The sequence below is a fragment of the Rousettus aegyptiacus genome, unplaced genomic scaffold (assembly GCF_014176215.1).
Source record: "Rousettus aegyptiacus isolate mRouAeg1 unplaced genomic scaffold, mRouAeg1.p scaffold_m13_p_3, whole genome shotgun sequence".
Lineage (NCBI taxonomy): Eukaryota > Metazoa > Chordata > Mammalia > Chiroptera > Pteropodidae > Rousettus > Rousettus aegyptiacus.
This window is the reverse complement of record NW_023416306.1, coordinates 66,296,567-66,309,472: the sequence shown is the minus strand read 5'-3', so window position 1 is coordinate 66,309,472 and position 12,906 is coordinate 66,296,567. Positions and strand designations below refer to the sequence as shown.

The 12,906-nt window shown below is 36.6% G+C and overlaps 1 protein-coding gene across 1 annotated transcript in view; it reads left to right on the top strand.

Annotated features, from left to right (window-relative positions):
• The window catches only part of EQTN (equatorin), a 46,249-nt gene extending 37,371 nt beyond the window's left edge, over positions 1-8,878 (top strand). The window contains exons 6-9 of the transcript XR_004956349.1: positions 96-155; positions 5,060-5,167; positions 6,461-6,576; positions 8,763-8,878. The gene's annotated coding sequence lies outside the window, so the exon portion shown is untranslated. The remainder of the gene's footprint in view (positions 1-95; positions 156-5,059; positions 5,168-6,460; positions 6,577-8,762) is intronic.
• Positions 8,879-12,906: the final 4,028 nt, after the last annotated feature.

Sequence of the window (12,906 nt, the reverse complement as noted above, 5' to 3'; positions counted from 1 at the left end):
GTCCTTTTTTTATGTTCTATATGTTTTTATGAAGCAGACAAATTCACTATCTCAGATAAAAGTTTTCTAAGGAGGAAAGTTTTTGTATGTCATAGATATGTCTGAAAGCAGTAATAACAAAATGACTGGACTAAGAAAGAATGAAAAGAAAAATGGTAAGCTTACTACAATAATGATAGTTGTTACTTTAAAGGGGTAAGTAAATTTGGTATAACACAATTATAAAACTTGTTTATGAAGGATCTGCATACTATGTATATTTGATGTCCTTTTAAAAAATAAGTGCAAATAGAAGAGAAGTGGACTTTTATTTAAGCAATATTTGGATTGAATCCTCTTTGTTTTTTGTTTGTTTGTTTGTTTTATGTAGCATATATCTAGTCAGCAAGAGTAATGCTTCTCAAACTTTACATGCATGAAATTACCTGGGATCTTGTTAAAATGCAGATTCTGATTCAGTAGGTCTGGGAACAAATTCAAAGTCTGAATTGATAACAAGCTTCCACAAGCAAGAAGCTAAACCAAAGGAATTATCTTAATTTAGTTATATTTTAAATAATGCCAGATGGCAGTGCTTCTTCTCTAGGAAAGTCATATGTAAAGGGATGAAAAAAAAGTAGATGCTTTTAGAAGCTCCCAATACTTCTCATACAGAAGAACTTTTCCTTTTACCAAGGGGTTTTTACCAAAGTGTGCCTCACAAAGTCTGCTAAAGTTTTTAATAATATATTAGAGAAATTTTATGTTATTTTTTTAGGCGAGGCAACCCTTGGTTGACCTCACAGATTGCAAGGACCTCATCAGTTTACAATCCCTTATTTATTTTTTTTATTTTTTACACCTACAACACCTGGTGTTCCTAGTTGGTCTCCCATCCAAGAACTAACTAGGCCCAACCCTGCTTAGCTTTCAGAGAAACTTTCTTAAGAATCCATAAGAATGAGGGGATCTCGGCCTGGGTTAATGATGTTGGAAGGAGATCCTAGAGCTATTTTGCCGTGGTGAGAGTCATCATGCGTCCCCTTGCTTCTTGCTTGTAAGCTTTCATACTGTTCTTATGTGAGTGAGTATTAAGAATCAATAAGCATGACTTGGAACCAGAAAACCTGGATTTGTGTAGCCGTTGTGCTGTGTGACCTCGGTCAGGTGTCTTTACTTTTTTGAGCCTCATTCTCTTCATGGATAAAAATGAAATCAGTGTGTTTGCCTCTCCAGGTTAATGCCAAGTTTAAATCAAAGTCTTTAAAATAGATTTTGGCATGTTTAATACACACTAGCTGTTGCTGATATAATTCTTATTCTCCTTCTGTCACCCAAAGCATAGGACATCACATAATCAGGGAACAATACTGATTTGTTGTTGTTGTTGAAGAATAGGAAGACTTGCATTCTTCTAGGCTACTAGCTTACTTAATGTTAATCAGAATTCTAGCATGTCAAATCTGAAATGGCTAGTAGACTCTAATCTTACAACTAATTAAAAAAGAAAAAAATGCTGTTTAGGTTTTATTGAGCAATTCTTTTTTCTTAGTGCTCACAAGAATTATTCTCTACATACATCTTAAAGACTACCTTCTAATTGAAGAGCAATTACATGAAAATAAATACCCACAACCCAACCCTGACAATCCAGAAAGTATTCTTTTAAACCTAGGCATGACAAAAACTCTTGTGAATGCCTGTAAGTATAAGGAACTGAAAATTATTCTTTCTATATGCTAAGACCAGACCCCTAAAAGGGTTATTTTCCTTTTCATTTCATTTCCATTATCTAAACACTTTTTTTTTATTTATAATCTATTTTATTAAATCTTAGCAACCATTTCAGATAGGTACTGTTATTACCTCCATTCACACAAATGAGTCTCAGAGAGGTCAAATAACTTGTCAAAGGTCACTCAAAATAAGTGGTAGAGCTAAGATTTGAATCCAAGATGTCTGACTCTGGTCCTCCTACTCCTAACCACTATTCATATACATAGTCAATGCTGTGTTTTCAATAATTCATACTTTTCATGAGGAATTCTCATACAAAGATTTAGAATGTCTTATTATTTTGTATTTTCTCCAAATACTAGTCATAATTTATCTCCACCTTCCACTCAAGAGATAGAGTTTAAAAAAAAATAGAATATGTAACATCACAACTGTCAAATTTTAAGTCTCTTGGAGTTTGAAATGCAATTATGGAAATATTTCTCATCTTTTGATCTTTATCTTTTGCATCCTTATAATTTTTATTTTGGAATTATCTTTACCATTTGCTTTACTTAAAAAAAAAAAATCCTCTCAGTGGACAGAAGTGCACTTAGGAGTTACAAACATGGGACCAGAAGGAGGAAGGCAGCGACTGGTTTGGATGCTGGATAAGTTGTTTAATCTCTCCCAGCCTTGGTTTCTGCCTTTTTAAGACCACAAGTCAGTCGGCTACCTCTTGACTTTACAACTGCTCTCCACATGCCATCATTATAATACTTTCTTTGCTAATAGGGTTAATTCCTTGCCCCGTGCCCCACACTGAGTGAAAATGAGCTCTTGCTTCCTTGCCTCCCCAGCCCCCATCTCTTCTCCAGTACAGTCAATTCCCCACAGTCCACTCAGCTGTTTTTTTTTTTCCTAGTCAAATGAAAAACCTGGGTGTCACCAATCATATCACTTGTGTACCCTTTCATCTAAAGGATGTGCATTTCCCATACGTTCTTTCTCAGAAACGAATCCCAAACCTCTCTCCTTCTTCGCCTCTGCTAGCAGCACCAAGGTCCACGCCATCCTCATCTCAGTCCCTGACTGGTGCCCGACCCTCCTTTCCAGTCTCACTGTGCCCTTTCTTTTTCTAGTCGTGTCCCCCAGAAATTTATTTCTCATCTGACAACCCCCAGAATAATTTTTGACATCACATTTCTGTTCAGATCACTCCCTTGCTTTAATTAAAACACTTTCATTGCTTTGCCAACCCTGCCGAACTTGGCCTCTGCCCCTCTGTCTTCTACTCTTTCCATCAATATCTTCACACCACACTGGCCACCTTTCTGGAGCCTTCTTAGCTGTTGTTCTCTCTGCTTTTCGCACGGCTGGTTCCTTCTCATTCTTTAAGTCTCTGCTTAAATATTACCTTTCTGAGGTCTTTCCCAACCTCACTATCTAGATAGGTGCACCCCCTTCTACTGCAGTACTCTGTGTCTTCCTTTCATAGCACTTAACTATATTTTGTGATGATTCATTAGTTTATCTGCCATCTCCAAAAGGCTGTAAGCTTTTGGAGAGACCATCATTTTTTTCCTCCCTACTGTTTCCCTAGCCATAGCATAGTACCTAACATGTAGGCTGTTAATGAATATGTGGAAGGATAGATGAATTATTTATGTAGATATGGATATAAATATGATGATATTGTAAAATATGGATGATAATGCCATGAAGAAAATAAAGCAGGGAAAAGGAAATAGGAACAGGGTATGATTGAATGACAAAATAAATACGTGAATAAATAACTTAGTAAAGTAAATTAAGTTAAGTTTGACCTGAGAGTTTAAAGCATAGAGGGCTTAGTTCCAGAGGGTGGGGGCTGTGAATTTGGAAGAAGAACAACAAAGAAGGAAGACCAGTTGGGCTAACTAGACCATACAGCCTAATGAACAGAGTGGGGATTTTGGAGCCAGCAGACCTGAGATTTTGGGCTATTTTGCCACCCACTTTCTCTGACCTTGGGCAACTTACATAAGCTCTCTGAGCTTTTGTTGCCACTTTTATAGAATGAGCTGTATGTGGTCAATGAGTTGATTTGTCAGATTCTGGCATAATGAATGGTCTGTTAATACTGGTTTTCTGCCACCCTTTTCTCACCACAGGAGAAAGTAAGGTAAAACTGGGGGATGCCAAGACTAGCTGTGTAACATAAGGTTGGTTAAGTAAGAGCCTTCAGTGCAGCCTGAGAAATTTACATCTGATCAGTACAAGTAATCATTTGTACAATGCACAAGTGAATCACTTGAGGAAAATGATATAATGAAAACACATTTTAGGAAAGTCAACCTAATAACATTTTCTAAGGAAAAGTATAGAAACCCCTGGAGGCAGAGGGATTTATTTGGGAGCAGTTGGGAGAACATTACCTTGGGCCAGAGGGAAGAAGGCCTCAGGATAGGTCAGGATACAAATGAGATAGAAGATGAGGGTGGGGCAAGAAAAGAAATGTGAAAGCTTAAGGTTATTGCTGTGGAAATGCGCGAAGTGCCTGGCTAAGGATGCGAAAGAAGCGAGGCATCAGGATTTTAGAGGGCCAGCCAAGACTGGAGACATCTGTTGTGGTCTTGGTCTACATAACTGGGGGATGTTTCTTGGGTCATCTCAACCACTCAGATACAGGCTTGGAGAAGGTAGTAGTTGGAGCCAGTCACCCAGAAGGTTGAAGTAACGAGGAGGGAAGAAGGGTCAGGGAGAAGGAGATGATGTTGAGAGGATGGTTGAGGTAGAGTCGCAGCAGGATAAAGTGACACCAGGGGGAAGCTGAGGGACCAGAGCAAATGATGGGAGGGAAGGGGATGAAAGGTGTTCGGGACATTGGCAGTTGTCAGTCACTTTCAGTGCGCATCCCCTGAGAACACTGCTATTAAGAATTGATTTTTTCTGTTCATTATGTAATATCTAAAAAAGTGGCTGGAGAATGGTAACTTCGGATCACTTGCATGGTAAAGTCCTTAATCCTTTGAAGGTAAGAGAAGACACATGCTTTTGGAGTTAGCCGCTCTGCCTTGTGAAGCTTGCTTGTTTGGATTTTTACTTTTTGATTGGTTTACAGTCCTTGGCACCTTAGAGACATGGTACAGCTGTTGTAAAGGTGTGCTTGGATCACCTGGATGTCAGGTTGCCAAGGTAGGATTTTTCCCCCAAAATGCTGCTTATTTCAAATCCTGGGTTGTTGCTGTCTCCAACACAGACCTTGAGGATCATTAAGCATTTGAAAGAATTAATTAGCTAATTTTCAGTCAATGAAACTTTCATGAGCTTAATTGGTCTTGCAAAACACATACGGTAATTTATTTGGCGATGTTGATTTCAGCTTCACGTTCATGACCAAAAAGAATACCTTGAGGGCTTTGTGAAGACTTTTGTCAAGTTCCCACCCCCTGATGGTAATCATGGTGTTTTTGCTGTGAATTGTGAGGTGGTACGTCAATTTTATATTTTACCTTATTGCAGTAATTACAACTGAATAGTTGTGGAGCACTCTGCATTGTATAGAGCGCTTTCCTAGGATATATCTCTCAAGTCCACATAGCTCTGCAATATTGTTCACATATTTTCAGATGAAGCAGTTGAAGCCGAAAAAGGTTATGTGACTTGGCAGATTTCTTACACTTAGTAAATGATGGAGCCAGGAACTGGTTCGTGATCCTCTTTTGTTTATTAATTTTATATATAACCAGTGGTGGTTCTACTTATCAAATTGCTGAAATTATATGGGTGGAAAATGTAATGAATACTGTTGTTATCCTCCAAATCAGCATAAAAGCTTTAATAAGTACTTTTTAACACTGTTATTTATAGAGACAGTAAAATGTTTATAAAGATTTATCTCTCTTCCTATAAAAATTAATTCTAAAAGGTAGGGAACACAACTTGGAATCATGCGAGTTGGGAAGCTTTGCCTCTTACCAGCTATCACCCCTGAGCAAGTCTCCTTGATGCTTTAATTTGTAAATTATAGACTTAATAATAACTCCACAGTGACTGTGAGAATCAGATGTGCTAACATATGGGAAAGTGCTTTGTGTGTTACAAATATGTGAACAGTCATCTTGAACAGAATTTGTGGAGTTTAATTATAAATATAGAAAGGCAGTGTTCAGTTTTCAAGCTCAGATCTTTAACTGAAAACAGTATATTTGGCTTTTGGCTTAGAAATTAAGTATCATTACCATGTTGTCCTCTGTGATGCCATGTTTATATAGCTGATGTAGGAGTTTTCTTTTTTTTTCATTCAGCAAGGTCTATAACTATATTGTCCAGTATGGTAGCCACTTGCCACATGTGACTATTTAAACTTAAATAAACCAAAATTAAATAAAGTTAAAAATTAGGTTCCTCTACACTAGCCATATTTCAGATACTCAATAGTCATGTGTGATGAGTTGCTACCATATTGGGCTGCACAGAAATATGATATTTTATCATCACAGAAGATTCCATTGGTTAAGCTGATCTCTAATGAAAATCATTATAAAGGCAGAGGCAAGAAAGTGAAATTATTTTATTAGCAGAAATATTACTGAAATCAAGGAAAAAATTAAAGCTTAGAATACCTTACACATGACTGTCAGGTCCACTGACTGGCTTTTGTTGGCAAAACTGAATGATGTGATTAAATTGTATATTCTAGCTAAAATATTCCTTTAACATCTTCCAGATGTTAAAAGACATTGTGTCTACTTAACATGACATTAATATTTTCCCTTTTCAGTGCTATGCAGCCAAAGGCATGGAACTTACTGTAGTGACTGTGATTGACCCCAGCTTCCAGCTCGTCTACGACACAGTTGTGAAACCAGACAAGGAAGCCATTGACTATAACACGAGGTATGTGTTACATAAGGTATTTTCTTTTGAGGCTGTAGAACATTCAAAGTATAGTTCATGTGAAGTTTTAGCTTGGGTACTTTCACTGGAGTCAAGAGTTACACTCTTCCTTTAATTCATTTATTCATTCAAAAACATTTTATTGGGTACCCACTGAAATTATGCAGACACTGTTGCTAGGCTCTGGGCCACAACCCAAAATGAGAGACAAGGCCTCAGACTTCAGTATGTTAGAGTGGTAGGTAGGCGTCTAGAGACACAGGCAAAAATATTGAATAAAATATCTTATGCATTTATTTGTTTGTTCAATCAGTAATCATTTCCCTTTCAAAATGTCATGGTATTATTCCCATTAGGTGAACATTTCTATAATCTTGTAAACATGACCTTGAGTGTACATAACTTTGATATGGCATGTAGAATAACAGTTCAGTGCACATTCTATTTTTTTAATCATTATTCTCATTAAAGTGTGACATATTTCTGATCCAAACTCAATGCTAGTTTGAGATGGTACAATATAGATGTGTTTTTAATTTTCAAAAACTTCATATGAAACACCAGTGATATCACTGATCAATTTAAATTGGGTTTTCTAAAGATATGTGAGCCATGACATGTTTATATATTTATTTAAAAATAAAATAGAAGGCACGTCTTATTCTAGAGTGTAAATTTAGAAGTGTGTATTACTGGCGTGATGATATTTATTGTTCAAGTTTCTTTAAATAACAATTTCCCCAATGGCACTTTAATAAGACTGGTTTATATGTATGAGCAAATATGACTATACATGCATATATACATATATGCATATTATGTAGTATATATAGTATATGTTATATGTGTGTGTACAATAATTTTGGAACACAGTAAAGTAAGGTGGTCACGTAAATTTAAAGTTGTCTCGATAATAAATATTAAATATTTTTAGAGAATTCTGTTAACAAGTATTTTTTTAACCTAAATTTTCTCACATTGTTTTAAGAATAAAAATTCACTAAAGGTTGCTGTTTTTAGAAAATGCATTTTATGTGCTAATCTCTCTCCTGACCTCATTTGATTTTTTTTTCCCCTACTCATTTTGCCTATATCCTGGTAGGCCCACCTATTGTACTTTCGCCCCACGCCAGGTTTATTGAGATATAATTGACAAAATCGTTATTTGTTTAAAGTTACTATATTCTTGTTAGTTCTTATTCTTCTATGGGTTTAATGGAATCTTCATTGATTCCTTCTTGTAGCAAGTCAAGAAATACATCGATCAAATTATTGATAATTTATAGAGGCAAAGTGATAACTAAAGAGCTTGCATTATAAATTAAAAAGAAACTTTGAATCTTAAAAAAAAAACTTCAAATGCATTCAAGACATTGCATTCTTTTAAAAACTTTATGAAATGAATCCTAGTACTCTACGTGATAATTTCCTCTTCATCCAAAAATTTGATTATGTATCACATTCTCTAACTAAGCCAGATGATGGAGTCAGGTGTCTTTTTTTCCTTACAGGAGACAATAATTTCATCATATAGTTTAAACTGAAAATACCTTTGCAATAGCTTTATATCTCGCTTTTCTCCTAAACTGCAGTGAAACACAGCAGCATCCATGTTTCTGAACATTTGTTTAGTATGTGCTTCATGAAAGTCACTAGAATAGGCAGATTCCTGCATGTGTTTTTTTTTTTTAATTGAGTCTTCATAAATCAATTAGACTGGTAATTTACAGATCAGAAAACTGAAACCAGGTTAAATAACTTGCTGAACATCAACTATAGTAAGTAAATAGCAGAGTCATAACATAGTTCAAACCCAGGTTGTCTGCCTACAGCTCCATCCGCTCTTCTCCACTACCCACATTTCATCTTTAGGCTTAGTTTACAGGGAGATAGGCAACTTCATTAAATTATAATTGATAAAACTCTATAAAGATCAGAGTTCGAAAGAAACTCTGTGAGCTTATAATAATGTATTTCCCCTTACCCCCAGCCTTATTTTATTGATCCAAATTATAAATTTTACTAGGTTACCAATATAACCTAGTAAAGGGGTAATTGACAGTCAAATAGGTAAGATGTTTGTTATATTCAGCAAATGCTCGTCACATTGGGTCAGTAACTATAACCGATGAAATCCACTGAATTATATTCTTGACTTCTGTGCATTGTGCGTCTTATTGGGGTAGGTTCTCTGGTGTGGTAGAAGATGACTTGAAGAACACTAAAACGTCAATCCGTGATGTGCAAGCCATCTTGTCGAACCTGTTCACTGCCAACACTGTGCTAATTGGACATGGCTTTGAACACAGTCTCTATGCTCTTAAGGTAAAGAATCACTGGTTCATATTTTTGCAAAACTATATGTGTTAAGATAGTAGTCATTAGCATTGTGTTATCACTGATGCTTGATTTGCCCTATTAGCCAAGACAGGAATCGCTGTCTCTGTCTCTGTCCAGGTATCACAAACCAGAAGTATAAGATAGCTAAAATTATTTGGCTAATCAAGATCAGAAACAAAATCATCAGTCATTGTTCTGACATTCTTTAATCATTATCTTTAATATTCAAATGAGTAAGATGAAGTTTATCAGGCTCTTTTATTCATATACTTGGAGATACTTTTTCACATTAAGCCAAGCAGGCTTTATAGGTAAGCTCAAAATCAAATGTCATATTCATTTTTCTTGACATGATAGACGTGAAAATCTCCCTTTTAATATTCTCCAGGTTAAAACCGTCTGTGTTCAGAAACAGCAGTCAGCACACTATGGCCCAGGCTAGCCACCTATTTTTACCAATGTCCTTTTAGAACAGAGTCGCCACACCCATTCATTAATATATTTCCTGTAGCTTCGTTCACACCGCAAGGGCACTGCTGAGTAGTTTTCACAGAGACTGCATGGCCTACAAGCCTAAAATACTTCTAGTTTGGCACTTAAGAGTTCTGAGGCCCCCTTGTTCTAGAACAGTGCGACCTGATAGAATATTCTGTTCCATATTTTCACTCTCCAGGGTGGTAGACACTGGCCCCACATGTCTCTTGAGTACTTGAAATATGTCTAATGTGACTGAGAAGCTGATGTTTTTATTTTGTTTAATTTAAATAGCCACGTGTGGCAGGTGGCTGCCACATTGCACAGCCACCTCTAGAACTTCGGGGGCCTTTACTGAGTATTTCTTTCAGCTACCCCTGAGAACTTACATTCACTCAGAAAAGGGCTGGTTCTTCAGCACAAGAATACAGGTAAGGCCATTAAAATTTCATAGGTGAGTGCCAGCCTTTTTCTCAGTAAAGCTGATATCCAAGTATAGATATGTATTTCACACAGCAGTGTTGTCTCTGCATGTGACAGAAAAGGCTGGAATGCGCTTCCATCTAGACCCTACCTAACTGTGGTAAAAGAGAATGAGAGACAGGTAAGAAACCTCTTCATGGGAATATCCTTCTGTCACCTGAGGCATCGCCTTTCAGACTGAACTTTTCACCAAAGTTTTCCTGTCTCATTTTTTAGGAATCATCTTATTCTGCTTGTCTCCCAGACCAGAAAATTACAAACCACTGTGTTTCCTTTATTCCTTTTAATCTCTTTCATCCAATCATGGATTTTTCTATTTTTTTCTATTTCTACCTCCGCCTTTTTAACTCAGCCTGCAGCCAGAACTCCTACCTGCCTAGGAGGTAGTTGACACATTAAAAGAGAATGTAAAATACTTATAAACATGGCATAGTGGATACTAAACATTAATTTTCCAACTCCTCATTTTTCAATCATTCTTTAAATTACTCTTGGCCTGAGGCTAATCTTATTCAGTATTTTCCCAAATATAGTTTTCCTAAGGAGGAATCCAAAGTGGTCCCTGACTTTCCTGGCTCTCCCATATCTGGCCCCTCTCCCCAGTATATAGCCTATCATACTTCAGGCTTTACCAAACTGCAGTGAAAATTGATTCAACTTCTTTTGGAAACACAGAGGATTTGGACCTAGATGGGACTGAGTACTTACCCATGTTCCCTCCACAGAGACCGACCAGGAAACCACTGAAATACAATTTGGATGAACTGAGGTATGCCTCTCCCACCCCCAGCTGAGTCACAAGTTGGAAGGAGCCTGGCCCTTCTAATACCCCGGCATTGTTGGACCTGGTGGCACTGTCATGGTAGGAAAGTGAACTCAGAAGTCACACTGCTTAGATTTGATTTCCTACTCTGCTACCTCAGTTTAGGCAACTTTCTCAATCTGTCAAAGCCTGTTTCCTAAACTTTAAAATGGGAAACAAAAATACCAACCTTATAATGTTACTTGGCAAGTTATAGTGAGATAATCTATATAAAGTGCTTAGCGACAGATACATAACTCCCAAATTACTAGCAATTGTAGCATAGTTACTGCTGCTACAGTTATTGTTGCTGGTATCAGTATCCTTATTTGGAAGAGCTTCTGATAGGTTTTTCTCTTTGACAGTTAATTCATACTTCAGTTGTGGACACGATAGTTATGTTTCCTCATTGGCTAGGCTTACCTCACAAAAGATCCCTGAAGAGTCTAGTGGCTGACTACCTGCTGAGAATCATTTAGGATGATGATAAGAACCTTGCTGCTTGTGGATCCTAAGTCTAACTTGACTGGACAAACCATAAGGTCCATGGGAAAGATCTTCTAAAATGCTTATGGCATGTTCTCTATAGGCTCTCTGAATTCATGGAGACTAAAGCATCTGCTTGTGTAAGAAGTATTACATGCCCGTTGCTTGGTAGAATCCCAGGTGTTCGTGGCAGTTACACTGAGAATAGTAGCCAGATAATTGTTCAGCAAGCTGCCTAGTCTTTGAATTTATACATGAAACTTTTGTTAGTATGGAGATCTAATTCCTTTCTAAATTTTTCTATGTACCTCTTTTAATATGTGCTTTTCATTAAACCAAATGAGATTCTTAAGTTGATTAGGTCCAGATTATCTCACCCAGGGTAGTGTGTGTGTGTGGGGGGGGGGGGTTGTTGTTGTTGTTTGAAGTATAGTTCAAATTCAGTAGGTTCATTATCTTGCTCTTGCTTTATACTAGATTGGCATATCTTGCTCTTAGAACTTTTTTAATGACTTTTTGGTTTTTCTGGTGAAATACACACAACTTTAATCAAGTACAAGTACAGCCACCAACTACGCTGTTAGTGGCATTGCTATATGCACAGTTTACCAGTGTCTGGCTTATAATGGAGTTTAGTTACTCTATATATTCATGCATACCCATGTAGACTCTTCTTATGCACAAGATAGAAAAGAAAGTTAATTTTGAGTATGTTAAAATTATTATAATGCTATGTTTCTAAAGATACTTAAGATATGGTATGATCCTCTGATTATGTCATTAATTGTACAAAATACAGATTTTTTTCCTGGTCTTTATTCTGTCATTCTAAGCCTGTTAAACACTAATACCATCTTGCGGAGGGTCTTCAATTTCTATTATCTGCTTTTTTTAAAAAAAATATCTCAAAGTATTCCCACAAAATTCTATTATAAAATTTGTAATGTGTTCTATTAAAAACTGTCTTGAACCATAGACATAAAAATTTCACTTAACAAAAAATAGCCTATATAAAGCGAAATCTTCTAAAAGTTATATACAATAGTTTTCTCAGAGTAAGACACAAATGACAAATGTTGTTAGAAGTATTGGTCACCATAGGATTTTTCTCAATCTCAGACATTTTTATTCGTACCAGAACTGTAGGCTTTATATTTTGGGTAAGTTTTATCTACTTTTTAAAATGATGTAATCCTGCATTTGATGTCATTCTTCTCTTAGAGAAGCGTACTTTTTCTAGTATTCCATTTTTCCCCCTCTTGCCAGATCTCTGTCCTTCAGGGATGTCCACCATTTTGTTCTTGTATCTCCCTGGAAAAGAGGTATGTAGAGAAGGTACCAATGTGCTGTCCATCAACAGCAAGGTAGTGACAGTGTGACAGGTCACACTACACAGAAAACAGATGTTTGTTTTATAATGATTTATATGAAACATCTATAAAGCAACCATTAGAGGTTGTTTTAGATGTTAAGCAATCATATTTCGTTAAGTGGACAATGTTGGTTTTGTTATAAACAGCCTCAAGGCTTTGTTTTGAGAACATTCATGGGTAACATCACAGATATAGTCATCTTATGTCTATTTGGAGGTCACAGTTCAAGTGAAAATGCTACCTCCTGCATGGAACTGGTCCTCTGGAAAGTAAAAGATCTGAAAGGAAAAAAGAAATCACTTTGAATCACTACCTTGTTGTTTCAGGGACTCCTCTGGCATCTACTGCTGGTAGTAGAGTTTGATCAAATAA